Source organism: Pteropus alecto, unplaced genomic scaffold (assembly GCF_000325575.1).
Source record: "Pteropus alecto unplaced genomic scaffold, ASM32557v1 scaffold63, whole genome shotgun sequence".
Lineage (NCBI taxonomy): Eukaryota > Metazoa > Chordata > Mammalia > Chiroptera > Pteropodidae > Pteropus > Pteropus alecto.
This window is the reverse complement of record NW_006434897.1, coordinates 229,184-242,299: the sequence shown is the minus strand read 5'-3', so window position 1 is coordinate 242,299 and position 13,116 is coordinate 229,184. Positions and strand designations below refer to the sequence as shown.

The 13,116-nt window shown below is 35.5% G+C and overlaps 1 long non-coding RNA gene across 2 annotated transcripts in view; it reads left to right on the top strand.

Annotated features, from left to right (window-relative positions):
• LOC112478899 overlaps positions 1–13,116 on the top strand; it is a 68,813-nt gene that overhangs the window by 14,146 nt on the left and 41,551 nt on the right. The window lies entirely within an intron of this gene.

Below are 13,116 nucleotides of genomic sequence, written 5' to 3'. Positions count from 1 at the left end.
CAGTTGGAAATAAATTTTATAGACATATTTATTTGCTCTACTGTCAGCCCAAACTTTTCCCTTTTGTCTTTAAAGAAAGATCATTTAATTTAATTATTTATATAGTTCGTAATAACATTAACTTAGTATAGCAGCTAATAACATATTCTTTAAATGAGTTGCCAGGGTAGCAGACTCCACTGTGAGAAATGTAATCTTGTCTGCTACCAGGCCGGTGCCCCAATATATTTTCTCATATTCATTGACAATATATCTGAACTCGTAACCATCCATGGACTGAAGAGTAAAACAATTTATGTAATATATTAATAGCTAACATCTATTGAATACTAAAATGAGCCAAGCACTGTTCTAAAAATTTTACACATATTCAATTCATTGAGACTCATACCAACCCTATGAGTCAGGAGGCATTATTATTCTTGTTTTATAGTATGGGAAATAGACACAGTAAGTCGCATAACTTGCCCCAGAATTCTCAGATATTAAGGAGCAGAACTGGAATTAGTAACCAGGCAAAGCAGGTAGAGAGCCAGTGTTCTTAATCAAGATGCTTTGCCACCTAGAATGTTTCTATTCTTTTATCTTATTACAGAAAAATCTGCATGTAGTTGATTTGAAGGCAAATTATATTTTATATTGGACTCAACAAAATTTTGTTTAAAACATTAACATTTGTAGCTATGTATAAAGGTACATGTATATCCTTTGGTAAATATACTAAAGGATCAGATGACCTCACTTAAGGGGACATTAGATTGAAAAAAATTTCAACATAACCTTGTATTACTAATCTGTTCGTTTCAATAAACAGTATTGTACTAACTACCACACAGACATATTTATACCACTCTTTGAGATTATTTGGGGAAAAGCACCTTTAATGGAAGAAATAATCTAAATACTGTTGCAATCTTTAAACATTTTAAGGTAATGTTTTATTTGTAGAAATAAATATAACTATTAAATATATTCTAAAATTCTAAGCTATTCTCTTAAATCGATACAATTTTAAGAACCTTAATTCTAACTATAATTTATCCACCCAAACACTTTAGAGATCAGGACAATATAAGTCATTTATTAGGTGACTTAATGCTGAGAAATATCAGCACAGGTGATATCAGCACGGATGAGGTTAAAAAGTATGAATATGTTTACATTATCCTTATTCTGTTTATAAGTAAAGGTATAAAGTAAAATTAGTCTTTGCGTTATTGTGGATCTTAATAATGCTGAGAGTCAAATCAAAGAAGAAATTGTTACCAAGTCATCAATTTTAGTTGATAATTTCTAGACCTTAGTAACACACTTTCTATTTTATAAAACACAGCACTAAATATTACACAGCTGTGTTCAGCAGAGAACACTTTCAATTTGCATTTATTTTCAAAAGCAATCTCCTACCTAGATGGCATGCATCCTGAAAATGTAAACAATTACATTACAAAGCTATTTGTTATTAAAAACATCAAGAAAGATAAATTACCTTGTATCTTTTACCTTCAGAATACCTGGCTTCTTCTGCAGGATTAGCAGTTTCTGGGCATTTTGCTGAAATTTAAAGTTTGTTAGAGTTCCCAATGGCCAATCAGCATTGGCTCACTTAGCACTAGCACAAACAATTTGTTACCAGTGCCCGCAGATAACCATAGGGGGCAAAGTAATTTTAATCTAAAAATGTTTTTGTGGTGGAAAGCTGCTATCAAATGTTCCAGAAAGTGGGATAAACAGAAAATATAAATACCTCAGTTTGGTATATCATGTTGTCAGATAATTAAAATTGATTTTAGAACTATTAATTAAGACCGACTGAATAACAAGTTTATAAATGGAAAACATTTCGGTTATCATTTCATATAGAAAGTTTATTATTTCGATTTTGTCTGAATTAAATTCAGCAACCTTTAACAAAAATGTATTGAGTGCCTATAACATGACAGGCATTGGGGAAACAGCAGTGAACAAAAGAGACAGTAAAAGAATCCCTGTCTTCATGGAGTTTTTAATCTAATGGGTCAACAGAAAATAAACAGGATAAATAAGTAAAATATATTATGTTAGATAGTGACACAGACTTAATTTAAGAAGAAGTATTGCAAGGGAGGAGGGTAGAGACAGGAGTTTAAAATTTTAGATAAGGAGCCCTGGGAAGGGCTCACTGAGAGGATGACTTTTGAGTAAAGACCTGTAGACACATGACTCTCCAAGGGAGGAGCATTCTAGGCAGAAGGAAGAGGAAGAGTAGAGAGAGCCCCAGAGGCAAGAGCCTGCTGGCTTGTTCGAGAAATAGAGAAGAGGTCAGTTTGGCTGAAGGGACTGACGAGGGAAATGACAGGAAATAAGGGCATAAAGGCATCAGATGGCAGATGATATTGGGCCTGTGTGTGCAAGGCTGTGGCTTTATCCTGAATGAGAAGAAAGCCCTTGGTGGTTTGGGGCAGAGGAGTAACTGAGGGAGTGACTGAAGTAGGAATAGACAGAGACCAGCCGAGAAGCTCTTTAGGCAATATGAGGAAGAAATAATTGGGACTTGAACCAGAGTAGTGGCAGAAGAGATGAGGAGAAGTGATTATGTTCTGAATATATTTTGAAAGTAAAGCTAATAAGATTTGCTGATGTACGAGATATGGATTGTGAGAGAAAATCAAGAATGAAGAATAACACCAAGTTTTTTGCAGCTGGAAGAATGAAGCTGCCTTTTGATATAGGAGAAACTGCAGAAGGAGTGGTTTTGGGGGAACTATCGAGAATTTGGGTTTGAATATGTATGTTATTAAGTGGTCAATTTAGGACACTGATTTTCTGAGTGGATGCACATAGCATACCATATAGGAATAAGGCTTTCTAGAGCAATTGCCTGCTCTTTGGTTTTGCCCAGTCTAGCTGCCAATATTGATCACAATGTTTTGGGAGGTTCCATTCAGTCTAAAAATATTGCAATATCTGGAGGGGTAATTTACATTAGAACTATATGTGAAACATCAATAAAAGATAATGTAAGAATTACTTAACCCATGTCAAGTGATAAGAACTACCTATAGTTAAACACAATTTTAATAAACTATAAATGACATTTAAGGAGAGTTAAGTGTAAACTCCCAATTTCTCCTAACTTTCAAAACAGACAAAGAACAAAATAACAAACAAAATAGCCCTTGGACAACTTTAGCGGAGAAAATGGTATATTTTCTCGTTCAGGCTAATCCCCATTTTTGCTTCACTCAGATTCTAAAGCTCCTCCTCTAAGTGTCTGGAGCTGGTTTTTAAAACACTTGCCTGGACTAGAATTTGAGCTATTGGGCTGTGGCCACTGTTGATTCACAACCATTCAACCATGGATTTTAGAGTATTTTAACATTGTCGTTGGAAATGGAAACATTTAACTCTAGTAGCCTTGGAATGAAACAAACCTGAGTTCAAATACTGACTTGCTGTTGTCAGTTGCTTAAGTACCTAAATGGAGTTTTTGTGAACCTCAATTCCTCCGTTGGAAAATGGGGAGCATAATAATAAGCTAAACATTCATTGAGTGATTACTTTGATCCACGCATTATTCTCAGTGTGATGCATTAACTCATTTAATGTTTACAAGAACTCTATAATGTAGATACTGTTATTATTTTAGTATTAATGATGGGACATAAAGCAGTTAAGTGACTTACTTAGTGTCATATATCTAGCAAGTATAAAAAGCCAGAATTTGTAATTAAGCAATCTGACTCCGACATGAGGTTTGAAAACCACAGCACTATATTGTTTCATAAAATCAGCATGAACATTTAATTAACAAATGTCTACAAGACATTTAGCCCAGTACTTGATTCTAAATTAAATGATAAATAAACAATAGCTATCTATCCCACCCACTCTCCCCATCAAATAATAATCTGGTATTCAGACAATATCTTTCTGTATCTCTTTCTGTCTTCTGTTTATTTTACTATCATGTCTTCTTCTATGACTTATTTAATAAGGGAGAAAAAAAGCAAGGAAGTAGTGAAAAAAACGAGTTGAAATTTAAAAGCTATGTCTCTAGTTTTAAATGTTAACGACCAGAATTTTAGCAAAGTACAAAGGATTTGGGTGAAACAAAAAGGTAATAAAAATAAAGGAGAAAGCAAGACAGAGTGCTCAGTCAATTACAAGACTGAACAGAAAATAAAGCTATATAAACAGTAAACAGATGTGAATACCATAGAAACGCTCATTTTAATATTTCATTAAGGCAATGAATAATTAAGAATTAACAATTTGCAAGTTGTGCAGTGTTTTTAGGTTGTGCACTGTTCCATGAAATTAAATTTATACTTTTGAATGATTCTGGTAAAAGTGTAGGCACCTGATGTGTGCCTCATATATGCTACAGCCTTAGAAAATATTTGTTGGTTTTTTCCTTGATATTATTTTATAGCTTCAGATATTTCTCAAAAGTACTTTTCCTTTGTTTTACCTTCTTTCCAAAGAATTTTATTGGTATGAAAGATTTCCCCTTTATTTGTGATGGGAGAGTATCTAATTCTATCTAAATTGAAGTTGTGTTCTATGAGAGAAAATTCATAGAATTTTAAGAGAAGAAAATTTGACTTAGCTGCTAGTCTTACCAAGGAGTAAACTGGAAGTAGCTAAATATATATGCTCCCAAAGTTAAAATGAAATCAAAGTTCAAAAAAAAAAAAAATCAACTTGGGCTTTAAATTTAGAACCTACAATTGACAAAAGCATAAAAAGAAAAAAAAAAGCCTATTCTGACTGGAAGGTTGTAGAAAAGAGTGTCTGGGGAAAAAACTGAGAATAATCATTTGCTAAAATTCTGTGAAATAGAGGTGTTACTTCTACTCTCTTGAAATTTGCTCTCTGGGATGAGCTTAAGCTTCAAAAACTCAACTTAAGTTTCCTAAAATTTTTTGTGTAGTAAACAGTTTTGCTATAAATTTCTTAGGAACCAGTAACCAAAGATAAAGGCCAGAGTTCCATAAAGAAGGTTATCTATCTTCACAGCATCTCAATTTAACCGGAAAACAAACAAAGTAGGTTATTTATCTTCACAGCATCTCAATTTAGGTTATCTATCTTCACAGCATCTCAATTTAACTGGAAAACAAACAAATTAGGAAGCAATAGAAAACGGCAAGAAATGGACACTGGAACTTTCTTTTAGTTCTTGGTTCATGGTTGAAGAGCAGACAACTCCACCAATGATGCACCCAGCCCAGCTTTCCTGGGCCAGGTTGACACATAGGGTTGCTCCTCAAAGAGATTTTTAGATGAAAGTAGTCCATAAAACATATTTCATTTTGTGGTGCTTTTTCATTTCTTAACCTTTACGTGAGTGAGAACAATTATTTAAAATGTTAGCAGACTAGGAACCTACACTATCAGTTCCAGCTATGGATCCTCATCCAGGAATAAGGTTTTTTGTTTTGTTTTGTTTTGTTTTGTTTTGTTTTCCTGTCTATTTCTGGAACCTCCCACCTATTTTTTCTGTATTTCTTCAAGCCCAATTGTTTCTATATACATTTTTTAAAACTTAATATTATAAATAATCTTTTTATCCTCTGCCCCAACTTAAATTCTTAACACTATTAGATAACACATGTCCCTGTATCATCATAGACAGTTAGACATAAACATACATTATATATATATGTCCATATGTTCTGACATAAAATAACTCTTTACCTTCTAATTTATATGTACCATAAATATACAGCATTTCCCCTTCTGGACCAGTGGGGGAATCTTTACAGTGTCATGAGTGGAAAAAAGAGGCCTTTATTTAGCAATTTCCTTTTTACTGTATAGACCCTTAAAGGTTTGTCAAGACTTTAGGCATTTCATAGAAGTATTTATTCCTCATTGATCTCCAGAATAAAGTCCAGAACGGTTGTGCTGGCAGCCTCGCTCTGTTTTTAGCAGAAGTAAATGTTTTAGTTTTAAATATGTTCATTCATAAGTATCAATATTTATCCTAAGTTTTAAAAAGGTCATTTTTTTCTAAAACATCACTTACAACCAACATTCTCATCTAACCCCGAATTATTTTTATTTTTAGAGTTTTTTTTTTTTTTGTCTCTGTATTTGGGAATTTCAACAGAAGTACATAAAAATCCCAGCCAGATACAGAACCACAGAGGATCATGGAACAGTGTGAAGCTAGCTGTGTTCTTTTCTCTAGGCTATTTGTTTACTCATTCAGCTATTACTAGCAAAGAGAAGACATGTCAATATAATTTGATTTTATTTTTATATTAGATGTTTTATTACACCTTAAAATGTAACTCAGAGGATATAGTTAAAATGTAATTATAATGATACAAACCCTTTCATTCAGGACATGATGAAATTGCTGGAAGTGGCTACAAAATTTTGTTTTGTGACCTCAAGGGGGAAATATCTCCCATTCTCAAAATAGTCTTTTTCAGAAGTTGCCTCTTTGTTTTGCAGAACCTAGAACCTGCTCCTTAGGACACAGAATATGACAACATTTACCAGTTAGTTATTCATTGATTGAACACATATTATTTTCTTACCAAATCGAAATATGTCCAGTCTTCTAAGTTTTTAGTTTTTAACTTCCTGCTTATCTGCATTGTTATTTTATTTTAGCTCTTCTCTGATGACTTTATTAATTGTCATGAACTCAGAGTATCTCTATGCTTGTCAGTTCTTATTCCAGTTATCTATTACTGTATAACAAACCATTTCAAAACTCAGTGATTTAAAACACCAATTTTTTCTTACTGTCAAGGCTCTATGGGTTGACATGGCTCAGCTGCAAAGTCCTCACTTGGAATCTCTCATTTGAAACATGCAGGGGGCAGGGTAGGTGCAGGAGTTATCTGAAGACTTGACTGGGCTGCACGTCCAAGATGGCACCTTGATGCTTCTCCACATGACCACTCTCTTTGGCAGAACAGGCTGGACTTCCTACATGGTAGCTCATGACTTAAAATACTCAGTGAGTTAAAAACTCATTAACTGGATTTGTTGGTCTAAGAATAAAAGTGCCTGTGCAAATTACCTTCTATTATACTCTGTTTTTTCTCAGGAGGCCTCTTCCTTCCTAAGACCCTCCAAAGTCTCAAAAGCAGAAAGGAGAAATTGGTAGACCAATTTTGTGAACTAACTCTGGAACTGTTATGGAGTCATTGCCATTATATTGCTCAAAGCAATCAGATTCAAAGGAGTCCAGAAATAAGTTCCATGACTTTATGGAGAAGTGACATTACTTTATGAAAGAGCTTGTGGAATAGGATATAGTGTTGTAACCATCTTTGGAGAATATGATGTGCCTGAGTCAGATATTGAACATTCACTGAAAATTACTTTCAAAATGTTTGGTATACTTGTATTAGTCCGGGTTCTCCGAGAATCAGAATCTATCTCTATCTCTATCTCTATCTCTATCTCTATCTCTATCTCTATCTCTATCTCTATCTCTATCTCTATCTCTATCTCTATCTCTATCTCTATCTCTATTTCTATCTCTATCTCTTTCTCTATCTCTATCTCTATCTATCTCTATCTCTATTGCTATCTCTGTCTCTCTATCTCTATCTCTATCTATCTCTATCTCTATTGCTATCTCTGTCTCTATCAATCATCTATTATCTATCTATCTATCTATCTATCTATCTATCTATCTATCTATCTATCTCTATCTATCTATCTTTCTAAAGAGATTTATATAAGGAATTGACTCACAAGACTATAGAGAGTGAGAAGTGTCACAATTTGCCATCTGCAAGCAGGAAACCCAAGAAAGCCAGTAGTGCAAATCTGGTAAATCTGAGTCCAAAGACCTGAGAACCAAAGGAACAAGTAGATAGTGTAGATACCAATACAAGAGCAGGAAAAGATAGTTGTCCTAATTTAGCAGGCAGGCAGGCAGGACCCAAAAGGACGAATTTCTCTGTCCTCCACCCTTTGTCTATTCAGGCCTTAATGGGTCAGATGATGCATACCCACATTGAGGAAGACAATTTACTTAATTGAGGTTCACTATTCAAATGCTAGTCTTATCCAGAAATGTCCTCACAGAATGCTGAAATAACATTTAATTTGGGCATCCTTTTGTCCAGTCAAGTCGACTCAGAGTTTACCACTAGATTTGATGATAACCCATTCTACACAGCATAAGTAATAATTTATATTGTGCAGTTGATTTTACATAACTATCCTAGAGCTAGAATCAAGATCAAGCTTTCCCTCAGCTGGCTAAAGGGAGAGACTTATCTGATAATCTGTCACAAAATTTCAAAAGATAATTAGTATAGTGAAAAAATTGTCTTTGAATATTATATATTCAAAGATAATACTTCTTGATGTGTTTAGGCCCTGGAACTACAGGAAGCATTTCACTAAGTATCTGCAGAAAGGAGACAACTCACAGATTATTGTATCAAACACCAGAAATTTTACAGAATTTTCTTTAAGAGTTTGAAGTAAAAGACCAAGTTTCAAGTTAGAAGAAAAGATAGTGAATTCACTGATAGTTTGTTTACATCCTAAATGGTTAAATACCTAAATTTTAAAATCAGTTAGTTCTTCATAGTTATGACTTTATATAATCATCTGATTCAGGATTCAACAAACTATGGCCTATGGGCCAAATCTGGTCCATCACCTATTTTTGCAAATAAACTTTGTTTACATACTTTATTTGCATCTATGACTATTTACTACAATGATATATTTGAGTAGCTGGACAGAAATCATATGGCCTGAAAGCCGAAAGTATTTACTATCAGGTCTTTCACAGAAAATTTGCAACTTCTGCTGTATAGAGAAAGTTTGATGACCCCTTACTGAAATAGCAAAGGTTGAATTTGTATTTTTAAAAAAAGATAAGATAAGTTCTGTACATATAGATGGAGGTCTTATCTCCTTAGACCTTGGGTGTCATGAAATATAAGGTAGGAATCTCCTGAAAAAGAACAGAATACAACAGAATGTATTTTGCATGGGAACTTTTATTTTTAGACCAACAAATCAAGTTAATGAGATTCTAACCTACTGTGTATTTTAAAAATCAAGGTCAGAAAATTTACAAAAAGTTAAAAAAATATGAATAATAAAATGACAACAACTATGTTTCTATCAACAATTACTCTAAATGTAAATAAATTAAATGCTCCAATCAAAAGACATACTGTGGCTGAATGGATAAGAAAACAAGACCCTTACATATGCTGCCTACAAGAGACTCACTTCAGATCGAAAGACACAGACTGAAAGTAAAAGGATGGAAAAAGATAGTTCATGAAAATGAAAACAAACAAACAAAAAGCTGAGATAGCAATACTTATACTAAATAAAATAGACTTTAAAACAAAGGCTGTAACAAGAGACAAAGAAGGACCCAGTAATCTCACTTCTGGATATTTATCTGAAGAAATCCTAAACACTTATTTGAAAAGACATATGCATCCATATGTCTATCAACAACTTAAGTGTCTATCAATAGATGAATAGATAAAGAAGTGCTACAAATATTTTTTAAAAATACAATTCTTGCACAAAGTATTTGCCTTTGGGTATACAAAGGTCCATGTGATTGCTTCATAGATTCCTTTTAACTAATATTGATTTTTTTCATTAAAAAAATGTTTTTTCAATGACAGTTGACATTCAGTATGATATTAGTTTCAGGTGTACAACATAGTGGTTAGACATTTATATAATTTATGAAGTGATTCCTCAATAAGTCTAATACCCACTCTGACACCATACATAGTTATTATAATATCATTGACTATATTCCCCACGCTGTATATTATATTCCTGTGACTATTTGATAACTGAGAATTTGTACTTCTTAATCCCTTCACTTTTTCCACCTCCAACCCCTCCCCCACATCTGGATAATGTAACGTTAAAAAATATATGTCTAACTTAAAAAAACATTGATTCTGTTTTTAGTGACTCATATTTCTTGACATTAGATTATCCTTTTCAAGAGTGTATTTAAATTTTTTGCTTTTCTCACACTTTCATTATTTCTTCTCATCATTTAGAGTGATTCGCTTTGCCTAGAGATGGCTTTTTTTAATAAAAGTGAACATTTGGTTTTTCAGTTCTGAAATCGGTCCTTGAGGCTCTCAATGGAACCGATTAGTCTGAAAGCCAAAGCTTTAGTTTCGCAAGGTGAAGATTTTGTTAGGAGAAGAAAGGGTGGTAGGATATCAGCAGGATTAACCTTGAAAGAAGCAGAATATTGAGTTTACGTCACAATAATAAATTGAAAAGAAGGTGATATTCAGTGCTCTCCATAGGTTAAGTATGCTCCTCCCACCCTTGGGCTTCCAGCTGGAGAGAATATTGATTGAAGCATCATATTAAAGGGGATAAGAGAGACTTGATTGAGGGGATGGGGCTTAGGGTGACCACAGGGAGGACAGAGTCATCTCTGAGAAGCAGCTGTCCTGTGGCCACACAGACCACCCCGCAGTGTGGCCTATACTGGGAAGCCTTTCAACACACCATTGCCTGGTGAGGGTCCACATGCCTGCCATAGATCATCCCACGGAAGTAATCTTCTTAGTGCTCTAAGACCTTTCTTAGCTCATCCTAACTCCCCTGTGTGGCCAGCCTCTTTAGAATGGCCCAGGACACTCATAAACTTCCCAAACCTTGGTGTCTGGAAAAGGTGTGTAGAGGAGGAGCTCTGCTGCATTTCCTGTTAACCTTACCTGTCTCCATATAGACACTTGGGCAAGGATTGACTGCAGTCTGGCCCCACTCTTGGTAAAGTGCCCTGTGGCTCCACCTGGAGCATGGAGGGATAAGCAGCCTAGTAAAGAGAGGCTATAGGCAGTTTCTCACCCACCTCTCTATCTTATGGGGCATAGTCACAGGGCCATTTCTCATCTATCTTCTTAGTTTCCATTGAACATGAAACTTTCAGCCTTGACCTTCCTTAGGGTTTCAACCACAGACTTCTGTGTAAGTCTATCCACTTGGCTATAGATGAGAACTTGTTCCTCAACGTCGGAATGACCTGCCCACTTGTGCTATCTGTCATCTGGCCCTTCCACTTCAGTGTCATCTGTGGGACCAGGGCTACAGGGAGCTGACATCAACTTGATCCCACTTTCTCTCTCTGAGTTAAAAACTATTTGACTTCATTTGAGCTCATTGTCTCTCTACTGGCTGAATCAATGGAATTGTGTGTGGTGTGTAACCCTAACAACTGCCATCGATCTTCAATCTTCATGGCCCTGTTATAAATCACACTCTCATATAGAGAATGCTTGACTGCTTGATGAGGGCAAGGTGTTACTCTATTTTGACAACAACATGAAAGGACATTTCCCTTGTTTACTAGCAGTCTCCATTCTCAAAGAAATCCTTATTTGATCACCCAAGCATGGCGCAAAACCTGTAACATTCCATCTTCTTATTAACCCTAAAAGACAAGAGTAAACATCACAAGGGGTGTTATATGTTCTCCTATCCAAAATTTCCTCTCCTAGGTCTGAGTTAACTTCCTGTATCTCCACAGGGTGATTTTTCTGTATAAAGAAAGAAACTCTGGGAGGCATACAGGGAGTGGACTCTAGAGCAGTCTCCTTCCCTGCCTTACCAGCCAGTCATCTCAGAGTTGCTATATCTCTCTGCAACTCAGTTTCTTTACCTGTAAAACAGAGTTAATGTTCAATAATTGTTAGGATTAAATGAGGTAATATATGTAAAATGCTTACAATAGAACTGGCACACAGTAGGTGTATAATAAACATTGTCTATAATATTGATGAAAACAGTGGTTCTCAAAATATAAGGACATTGGAATCACCTGTCCACCTCCAGAATTTCTGAGTCAGTAGGTCTTGGGTTGTGCTCTAGAATTCGCATTTCTAACAAGTTCTCAAGTGATGCTGCTTTTGCTGATCTGATAACTACATCTTGAGAATCACTGAGTTAGGATTCATTTGCCTGTTAATAACAGAGATGAATGATCCTAGGGCTTAAAGAAAATGGAAGTTTATTCCTAGAGCTTCAGTGTCCACAGCTGGTGTGGTGCTCCTCAGAGACAGACTTTTTCTATCTTTTCAGCTTGCCACCCATAGACTGTTGTCATAGACAGTCATGCACACTGTCACAGATGGCATACGACCACGGTTGAATTCCAGCTATTAAGAGAGAGAAGTTGGAGAAAGGGAAAGTGAATAATACGTTTTTGTAAGGAAATAACCAAGAAATTGTACACATCACATGTCCACCTAGCCAGAGCTTAAATCAAATGGCCACATCTAGCTCCAGGAGAAGTGGAAGAAATGCAAATTTATTCTGTAGCCACAGACCCAGCCAGTAAACCAGGATTCTATTACTCAGAGAGAAAGGAAAGACATATTAACGACATGTAGGAGTCCTTCCACAGCTACAAACTGCTTTTTACATGCAAACAATGGCATGAAAGAATTTTCTATGGGTAAGAAGATATAAATAACCAACATCATTTTCCCCCAAATATGAGCTGGGCTTATTTTATTTTTTATCTTTTATCCACTCAAAAGAGTCATTTGATTCATTCACAGATGAAAGATTATATCTTCTCAGGGAAGAATGAAACTGTTCATCTTTCTTTCCTAATAATTTGGATCCTCATCAAGTTTCTTCCTGATGGGGCATCAATAGATACTGTGAGAGAATACAGAAAATAGAGCTTCGGTGGGAAAAAATCAAAGAGAATTTGGAGCAAGAAGTCAGTAGGGCTAGCTAGCTAGGATGGCAGAAAGAGGCTGGAACTCTAACATGTGATTCAAAGTAGGAAAAATATTAAAAGAAGAAGGCTTCCATGCAGAGATTTTTGCATGATATGGCCGAGAGCACTACTCTAAAGGGGTATCTTGGGAGTGCCCAGGACCTGGGTTAAATCACAGTCCTCACCAGTCCACCTCTTTGTCTTCATCTAAGAACTTCATGTTGTTTCCATCTGGGCCCTGGGTAGCTGGTTGTCTATAGGCCTTACCATCTGACTACCCACTCATGCTGGTGTCTGGACTAGGCCATGACTCCTTCTTCTGCTGCCATGACCTACTCTAAGAAATGCCTTGCCACAGTTCTCTTAGCAAACCCCACTAGTCTAAAGGAGACTCCTAGATGCTTGGAGCA